Raw genomic sequence first — 10,211 nt, 5'->3', positions numbered from 1 at the left:
ACAAACACATACACACACATATACCTATTTGTATATATATATATATGTATGTAAAAATATTTTATGCATATTTCTATTTATCAGTTCCTTCTCTAGATGCAGATAGCATCTTTCTTCATATGTCCTTTATAGTTAAATACTTTGTATTTATTTTATGTAGATTTTTCATTTTCTCATCCATGTACATGTGTTTTTTCTCCAGTAGAATATTAACTTATTGAGGGTAGGGACTGTTTTGTTTTTATGTTTATAGTCACAGACACTAGCACAGAGCTTGGCACCTAGCAAACAAGTAACAAATGTTTATTGAACAGAATTGAATTAATCTGTACTAGCTGTTTGAACCTGATGAAATCAGGGACCTCTCCTGACATCTCTGAGCTTCAGTTTCCTCATATGTAAAATGGAGATAGTATCTGTAATTCCTAAGTTACTGGGTGGTTTGTGAGACTCAACTGCATATAAAGTGCATTATGAAATTTGAAGTGCAAATGCGTGTGTGTATATACTTGTAATTTTTGTTACTACCAATAGTAGTAATATAGTTATCACTCCTCCCCCCCCCCAATTTTTACTTTAGTGTCTTACAAAATACCACATACTTATACATTCTCTAGTAAGTAGATTTTTTTTCTGGAGGCTCCCTATCTTTCATGTACCTCCCACCAAATGTTGCTCCATCATGACCCCACAGGCCCTTTGCTTTGTCAGAAATAGACCTGTCATGTGCTTTAACACATTTCTATTATGACCAACCATTATGACCCATTTTCGGTTATGGTTATAGAGTCATACAATTTGATTTGGGGCCAGCTGCTACTGTTAAATTTACATGCATTTTAATTTTGCAATTTTTCATCATGGTCTCTGGGATCAGCTACTTGTCTCTGTATCTCTGACTGTGATGACCAGGTGCTCTTGTAATTCCATTTTCTTTTGAGCAAAATTCTGTTTAGTGCCTGTTTTGTCTGTTATACAAAAAACTAAGTAATGTCATTGAGACAGAGTAAGCCACTTTAAAATAGGCCAGATGAGGAGACCTGGTCCTTTCAGTCTTCCCTGGAATAATGTCTGATTCTTGGCAGGTGACAGATCTGGATGCATATACACACATGGAGGAAATGGGGGGAATACATTTACATACACATACGCACACATATGTTCACACATGCACAAGGTGAACATACATGAATACTACAGTTTATATGTATATACATAAACATGCATGCATACACGTATACATATTCTGGGCAAGTCAAACTGCCAAACTCTAGGTCATGATGCTGATCGACAGGATATTAAAGTCTTTTCCTTCCCATTTGAGAGAGACAATATGGTATCATGGGCTTTAAGTCAGAGAGATCAGGGTTCAAATTCCACCTCAGACATGTAAGAGCTGAGTGGCCTGAGGCCACAGGTACTTGGAGATTATAATAGCACATAGACAGGATTGTTTTAGATGCTCAAAACTGATAATATATGGAAAATGCTTTGCAATGTCAGCATCATTTTTTTTCCAATCTGGCCATGAGAAAGATCTTCTCCCACTTCTGTGAGAATAAAGTTTTTATTTCAAGAGATTGTATCATTTGACAAGAAGAATCAAGACAAGAGCTTTATAAACTGTGTGATAACTTTAATATGTGAGCACTGTTTAGTAACTTTATAGGGCCCAAGATAGGCCTCTTAACTGTCAATCAACTGAACTCATCTACAACTTATAGGAGAAAGCTTGGGAGTCAGAGAAAGAGTTCTTTTTATTTTTTTTATGTCATTGACCCCTAGGCCAGTCTAGTGAAGCCTATGGACCCCTTACAGGAATAACGTTTTTAAATGTGTAAAATCAAATACATGGATTACAATGGAAACCAAATATAGTTAATCAAAAATAATATTTAAAGTACATTTAAATTTTACATCTAGGTTCTGCCACTTACTACTGGTGTGACCTTGGAAAAGTCACTTCCCTCTCTAGGCTTTTAGTTTTAGTGTGAGGAGATTGGATTTAATGTTATCGGAAGTCTTTTCCAGCTTTAAGTCTATAATCCTATGGCTACTGCATGCCAGGAGCTGTGTTAGGTGCTGGAAATACAGAGATAAAATCAAGACAAACTCTAATCAAATCTCTGGCTCCCCATTACATAGGACATTTACTGTATGAGTCTCCTGCCTACTCCAATAATTTAACTCTTATGGCTCTTCAGATGAACAGTGTCTTTGTCCTTTAACTTTCCCAGTTCCAATAATCAGGAAAGAAACAATAAGAAAGTGACCCTACATCAGTAGCACCTTTGTTTTTGAGTTTGAATAATCATCACAACAATAACAAACACTACTGAGTTATTTTAATGACACAGGGTTATTTTGGCACATTTTATGTAACCAGGCTAGCCTGTGTAAAAGGCTCTCTCCTCTCCTAGGGCAGATAATGTTTGCTCTAAGGAAATTTAATATCATTATTTTTTGCATTCACTGCCATGCTTGTGTGCAGATCTTCATTTCTCATCCTTAAAGGTAGTTATAGTCCTTTATAGCACATTAAATCATAAACCCATCCCCAGTTTCTTACCACTGAGTTGCACACCTTTAGAAATGAGTCAACTGTGTATTCAGATATAGAAGCAATATATATTTTAGAGGCTGTAATATTTCCTAACAAATTGATTGCCTATGAGCCCTTAGTCATCCCATGGTTGTTCTTCATGTGACTTCTCTGTCTTCATCCTTGTCTATTAAAGCTTACCAAACTGAATGCTTTATTTAAATGCTGCTCCATTGTACATAGGGAGGGGACGGCACATACTTATTCTCTCAGTGCATGGTACAGAAATAAGGTTTCATTACCTTTCTGGCAAGTAGTTCAAAGCTCTTTCTAAATGAATAGTCAAGGAGTGCCAGAGAAATAGGAAAATGGGAAGAAGCTTCTTTAAAAAATGGCCTTGGGGAGAGAATAGGAAAGGTGAAAGAAGTAAAGAGGCTAATAATTTTCAGAGCAGTGGATAGAGCGCTGGGCCTGGACTCAGGAATATCTGAGTTCAAATCTGGTTTCAGACACTTATTAGTTGTGTGACCCTGGGCAAGTCACTTAACCCCATTTGCCTCATCTGTAAAATGAACTAGAGAAAGAAATGGCAAATTATTCTGGTGTTTTTGCCAACAAAACCCCAAAAGGGTCACAAAGAGTTGGACATGATGGAAAGAGGATTAAACAACAACAAAGATACCCACCAGAGTGTAGGTTTCAACTAGGCTCAGATGTTTGCATTTACTATATACATACTAGATAGAAAGATAGTATGTGTGTATGTGTGTGTGTATACAGAGAAGCATATATAGAAAATATGGAGAGAAAGTAGATATAGAAATGAATTGTAGAGAAATATATTAGAAAGTATATTGATGTTTATATATACACATATTATATATGTATATTCTCTATATACTCCTTTCTCCTATAAAATGTAGATGTCTTGAAGTATTGTTGACTTTTATCTCTAGCCCTTAGTACAGTGCCTGAGACATACATAGAAGGCACTTAATAGATGCTTTTTTGTTCATTGATTCATCCTTTGGTAGAAAACTACTCAAGTGCCTATCAAAGGGAAATGAGTAAATCATCATCAAGGAAGATTTAAATAAATCCTCACTCACTCTTGAGCCATCAGTAAGGTGCTAGTAGTTATAAATGAGAGAATTGGCCACAAAGGTTACCACCACAAGCACAGAGGACTGAAGAATAAGAAACAGGGGTAGGATTTGGTTGTCTGGACCATAATTAAAATAGAGATGAAATCCTGAAAGTGCAAAAACAGATCATTTTAATGAAGGAGAAAAATAAGGAACCAATGAGGTTACTCAGAGAGCTGGTTAAATAAACCAACTTAGATTTTTAAAAGAAATTTAGAAAACTGGAAGCAAGGGCAAATAACAGAATATAAGCACAAAAATGAAGTACGGTACTGTAAGAATGATGTTAGGAATGAATGCTAAAGTTCAGAATGAGTAGACAGTGGCAATAAATGTGAAGGACATCAAGGGTCCTTTTACTTATGTTGGGGGAAAGAAGGGTAACAAAGAAAGGATGGGATTGCTACTGGGAGTAGATGGAACAATGATGAGAGTTCACAGTACTCTTTATTTTATGTCTGTTTTCTCTTCTAAGGAAAATGGTTTACGGATTGGAAATAAGAGAACAAAAACTGGGTAATTGAAACCAAGATCAATAAGGAGATAATAAAAGGGCATCTAACACCAAACTGGCAGAAGCAACTGCTGAGCCACTCTCTAGTTGAAAGGAAGAATTCAGTGGAGTGCCCCAGGGATCCTTTTTTTTTTTTTTTTTTTGACCCTCGGCTGACTTGGATGAAAGCATGAATGGTATTGTGGGCCAGGTTCAAATTAAGCCAGTACAACAATTAGGGTTCAAGGTTTAAAATGCAATAAGGCACTGTAGATCATAAAATGCACCTAAAGTGAAAACCTACTGATAAGGGATTAAATAAGCAAAGCTTCTAAACTTAAAAGGATACTTCTCTCATCCTTTTGCAGTCACCAGAAAACTGCCCAACTTAAGTCAGGAAGGTAAAGGGAGGTGACTGATTATGTGGAAGAAAGGATTACAGATAGACAGCCAAGTGATGCACTTACACAAACAAAATGTTAAAAGACCTAGGAGAAGCACTAATACTTTGGGTAAGTCCTCCATGGAGCATTTATGGGAGAATGTGGACTTTAGTCACATAGGATAAGAAAGAGTGTATTGATTTTAATATTCATTTTTTGGAACAACAGAATTAATGAGATTATGTGTTGTACGGAAGAATTTATCTTGTCAATCTTAGGATTATAGATTTAGAACTGAAGCGACCTCAAAGGTTTTGTTTGTGTTTTTTTTCCCTTCAAGCTTCTTAATTCTGCATATGAGGAAACTGAGGACCAGGGAGGTTAACTGTCCTGACCAAGTTTTCCCAAATAGTACCAGAGGTGGGATTTGAACACAGGTCCTCTGATTCCTACAATGTAAATTGAGTAGTTTGCAACAATGGTTTTTTTTTTTTAATATGTTGTGCATCAGCAGGATACCTTCCCTCTGAGGTGAGGCAGATTGCACCACTTTATAAAAAGACTCGGGATGACAGCTTTATATACTTTGTGGTGGTTTTAATAAATAAGTAATATTTACTACTTTTTATCTGGGTCTATACGCCTATCATTGTCAGTTAATTCAATTCAATAATGTAAAACTGAGTCAATCTTCTTTCCACTGTATCATGATGCATTTTCTGTCAGATTGTAAGCATCTTGAGGATATGTTCCTTATTTCTTTATAGCTCATGTATTGCCTAGAACAATGTCTTGCACATAGAAGGCACTTAATGAATATTTGTTGTTTGATTTATTCAGGATGCAGGTTGAAGACACACTTACTACTCTAGTCTCCACTTATTTCCCACTTCTTTGACCTTTTATATTAATTATTATCTCTATACACTATTATGATACTTATTCTGCCTTACACTGTTACATAGTTTTTTGAATGACTTGTCTCCAATGACATTACAAATACTTTGAGTATAGGGAGCCTATCCTAGACTTTCTTTGTATCCCCAAACATGCCTGGCCCAGTGTTAGCAAATAAATGGTTATTTGAATTGAATTATGTTGAAATTATACGCATGCACACATACACATAAACAATGTACATGCATGCACATTCATATATATGAATAAGCTTCCTCAACATTTATTTTATGCATTAAGTTTCACTTTATTATTGACATTTTATGACATAGGATTACTATTCCAGTCATTATTGTAGCCTAAAAAAAATAAACCATATATCTGATATAATGAACCTCGATAAATTCCAATGAAAAACCAGTTAGTGAATCAAAATATGTTACATTAATACTTTACAAAAAATGCTGCACTTTAGAATCACATTTCAATGAATTTTACTATTAAATTATGAGCATTATACATCAACATGTTTATGTATTAAAACAAAGCACTATGTATTTGGGTATTTAATATTTAAAATAATGAATACCTGGTGTAAATGAATGCATATAAAAATATTTTTAGAAGCAGAATGGATGTTCTACATACTTATTGAGGCATTACAAAAAATATATTTATTTGAACATATAACTTGTTTAACTGAAGCATTTTTCCTCAAGGCTTTCACAAACTTAGTATTCTTGGCTTCATTCAGTATAAATACATAGTGCTACCATGCAACTGTGCTGCAAAGTAATTATTTTAAACTAAAAAGGAACATGAGTCATCACTAATACTCAAGAGATGTTGTGGGGGCATCCAAGAATGTGTAAGTGTAACACATAGGAAACTGTACCCACTGGCTTATGAGCATCATATCTAGTCACTCACTCCATTATGATAAACTCCATAAGAATCTTCTAATTCTCAGACAAGTATCTCCTACAAAGGTAACAGCTTGACTCGTGACCATTTCTTTAAGGGACACAACAAAGTCCCTTCTGTACAAAGAGAGGTCTCATCAGGAAAAAAAAAGCAAAAGAGATGGTCAAAACATATTCAATGGGCAATAGTCATTGGGCACCAGAATCTTATGTATGTGTGTATACATCCTTAGTGACAACCCAATATCTCAAAAGGGGGGAGGAGGAGTAATTGTCAATAACATACATCCTCAAAATAAAAACATTTAGTAAATTTATATATAGAGGCATATGTATGTGTTTACATATAAATATATAAATATGCATACATACGTATTTTACATACATACCCAGGATGATGAAAATCAGATTTCTATTACAAAGTAAAGGGTTCAGCATTTTTCTAAATAACCTTAAAACCAGACTTTTGCTTAATGAAATGCTAGTGCATAGGCAGAATGTTTAAAAAAAAAAAAGCCTAATGTACACTTTTAGTAAGATTATTGATACTAACTCACAACATTATCCTACTACAAAAAAAGACAACTGTTGGTCATTAATGATCATCGTGGAACTGTACTACACAAGACTGGCATGACCAGTACATTAGAAGGGTGTTGCCTTGGTGTCTCAACTTTGGCCCAGAGAAGCACAGTTTCACCTGGAGAGTAATCTATTCCACCATCAGTTTATCCTCTAAAGTATAGAAATAGAGAGGGATAAAGATTTTTTGTTTGTTTTTAAAACTAAATATTGATGGTACTAAATCAGTTCAAGACCATTTTCTTTCTTTTCTTTATTTTACCCCACTCTTTAAATTGTATTACCAATCATGTACTAACTCAGCAAACTGGTCCATCTAATACACCAGTTAGATAGCCTCACAAGCCAAGTCAAGCTTTAATTTGGAAAAAAATGCTGTAATAGAAATACAATATATTGTCATACCTCCAACAACATTTTGCTGATTAAAAGAGTAGCTTTATTACTGCTCAATTGTATTAGGAAGTTAAACATGTAAAGAATATTAAAAAATAAGGGAAAATTGTTCTTGTCTTAAAGAAGGCTGGATTAGTGAAATGTCCTAAGTATAGAACATTTGACAAGAAATACTTTGTACTCTTGGAGTGCTTTCTTGTAACTATCTGCCAACAAAATGTTTAGAAGTTGAGGTCCTGCTTGAATGAACAGATGACATTTATAACTGAAATCTTTTTATATACAAATAATTCATATGCTAAAATTATTAAAAAAATAGCTGATGCTCTTGAGTTATCTTGCCCTCAGCATCTGGCTTATTATTCATTATTTTTTAAAGCAAACTCCTACTTCCAAGTAGATTTTAGCTGCTATTCATGTTACCTGGGCTATGAAATCCACGTACAATAGAAATAATGAGATTTTATTGTACATGAAAGAGAGGCAGTGGAGGGTAGGGGAGAGAGCCAGACTGTAATCATTAAGACCTAGAATTAAGTCTCACCTCAGACACATACTGGCCTCCTGACTCTTGGCAATTCAGTGAACATACCAGTGCCCCAAACGCTCTCTAAGACTGTTAAGTTGCAGAGAGGCACCAATCTACATTAACAAAGGAAGTAATTCACTGGGAATTTCCAACACTGTTAAAATCCCAGGTCAGGTTTAAAAAAAATATACATATAAGTATGTGTCAATGTGTGTGTGTGTGTGTGTGTGTGTGTGTGTGTGTACATAGTAGCATCTGGCAACATGATGTCACTTTCTATGAAGCCAATTTTGCCAAAAGTAATCAATCAATAAACATTTATTAAGCATCTACTATGTGCAAGGCACTATGGTAAGCACTGGGAATACAAAAAGACAGTCTCTGACCTCAAGAAGGTCACAATCCAATAGAAGAGACAATGGATAATACTTGCATTACCACTGTAAAACTCTTTAGTTTTAAAATTAGCAAATACTAGTATTATGCCAAAATTAAGGAAATGCCACAGTTTAAACCATAAAGTTTATGTCATTAACTCAATCTGAAGCACAAAAATAGAACTCATAACCTCTTTCATGAGCTAAATGTTTACAGGCCAGTAAATGTCAACAATAACAAACTGATTGAAGAAAAATTTCCAATGATAACTTTGCCAGGTATTTGGAAATGTCTTCTAATACATTTCCCCTTTTGGTTTGTTAATAACAGAAATACTCAAATCTTCCTTTTCTCTAGTGCCCTCCTTGAAATTAAGGGAGACATACATAGGTGTGTATGTAGATGCATTGCCTCCTATAGTTCTCTTAAGGATGATTTTTTTTTTTATGTTCTAGCAATAGTCTCAGCTTACTAGAGGGGGGCAGAGGCGATGGGCAGACAGAATGTGAAATTACAGTATTATTGTTCTTATTATAGTGTGGATGATGCCTATTACAGTGAAGAAATTCCTTACTTTATTTCTTTATATTTATCAGAGAACATTTTTATCCCCACTACAAGATAGTTTCCACAATATAATTTTTAGATTGGTAATTTATTATTTACTTCAAATGTCAATGAAACCAATTAAAATAATTTTTGACTATTTACACTTCAATATAATAATTTCAGCTTATTAAATGTCCACAATTTGTCAGTTACTCCCTCTGTGTCTACCTTTCATTTTGAATTTTACATAGTTATACTCAACAAGCACTTTCTTTTTCTTATTCGGCTTTCTTTGTATTTTTTTCATATCTAGCTTTCTAGATATCTTTATATTCCTCATACATATTGATTTGAATCACAATATAGTATTATATAATTATATACCATATTTTCTGTAGCCAGCTGTCAATTGTCAGACATTCTAGTTGTTTCCAGTTGGTGTGTATGTGTTTTTGCAATGACAAATAATACTGATATAGATATAATTGAATGCATAGCTCCCCATCACCACCATTTTTAAAGAGTTAAAACATGGTTTTAAAAATATAATATTTTAGCAAGAAGTTACCTTTTCAAAACACAGGTTCCACATATCCAAAACTGTGTAATAGCTGTTATCTTTCACGGACATGTCAAAGTTTGGTAAACAATACTAATGCCACAATATTGAGGAATCCCAGATTTAAGGAAACTTTTGAGAAAGACCCTGCTGGCCTTGATGAACATTGATTGTCAACATGGTAGGTTAAGAGACTCTTGGGTTTTTTAGTTATCCAGGAAAACAAAATATTATTAGAAATTAAAGATGTTTAACAAATTTAATTTCAATTTTCTTTACCATCCCCAGAATAAGATAATGGCCAATGATAAACTAGAAATTTATATTTCTGACCATTATTCTGTCTCCTAATCTAATGGTGACTTTTGCTACATGTAGGCATCCAACTTTGCTATTGAAGGGCTCAGTGACATTTGCTACATGTAAGCATTAGGTTTATACATATATGTATATTTAAAATCAGTAGAACGTTATTGCTCACAACTACCTATACAAAATTACATTAAAGTTTTTTTAAATGGCTAAAAGTTTTATTATGTATATATACTTACTAAAATAATTTGCCAGAACTTTCAAGTTTTTTTTAAAAATCCCTATAAAAATGTATATATTTCAGTGGCTATATAAAAAATTCCCACCATGCCTAACTATGGAAAATAAAATGTCACCAGTGTGAGTATATATACATATATGTATATATGTATGCATGTATATGTTTACACATGAATTATATTGCATTTTTATCAAACTCACTGCTAATAATGGTAGCAATTTTTAATAATGGTGTTTTAATGCTGATAGATTTCACAAGTAAAATTTAACTTCAGAAGATATG

The sequence above is a fragment of the Vombatus ursinus genome, unplaced genomic scaffold, assembly GCF_900497805.2.
Source record: "Vombatus ursinus unplaced genomic scaffold, bare-nosed wombat genome assembly UNPS02014812.1, whole genome shotgun sequence".
NCBI classification, from domain to species: domain Eukaryota; kingdom Metazoa; phylum Chordata; class Mammalia; order Diprotodontia; family Vombatidae; genus Vombatus; species Vombatus ursinus.
This window is presented reverse-complemented; position numbering follows the sequence as displayed.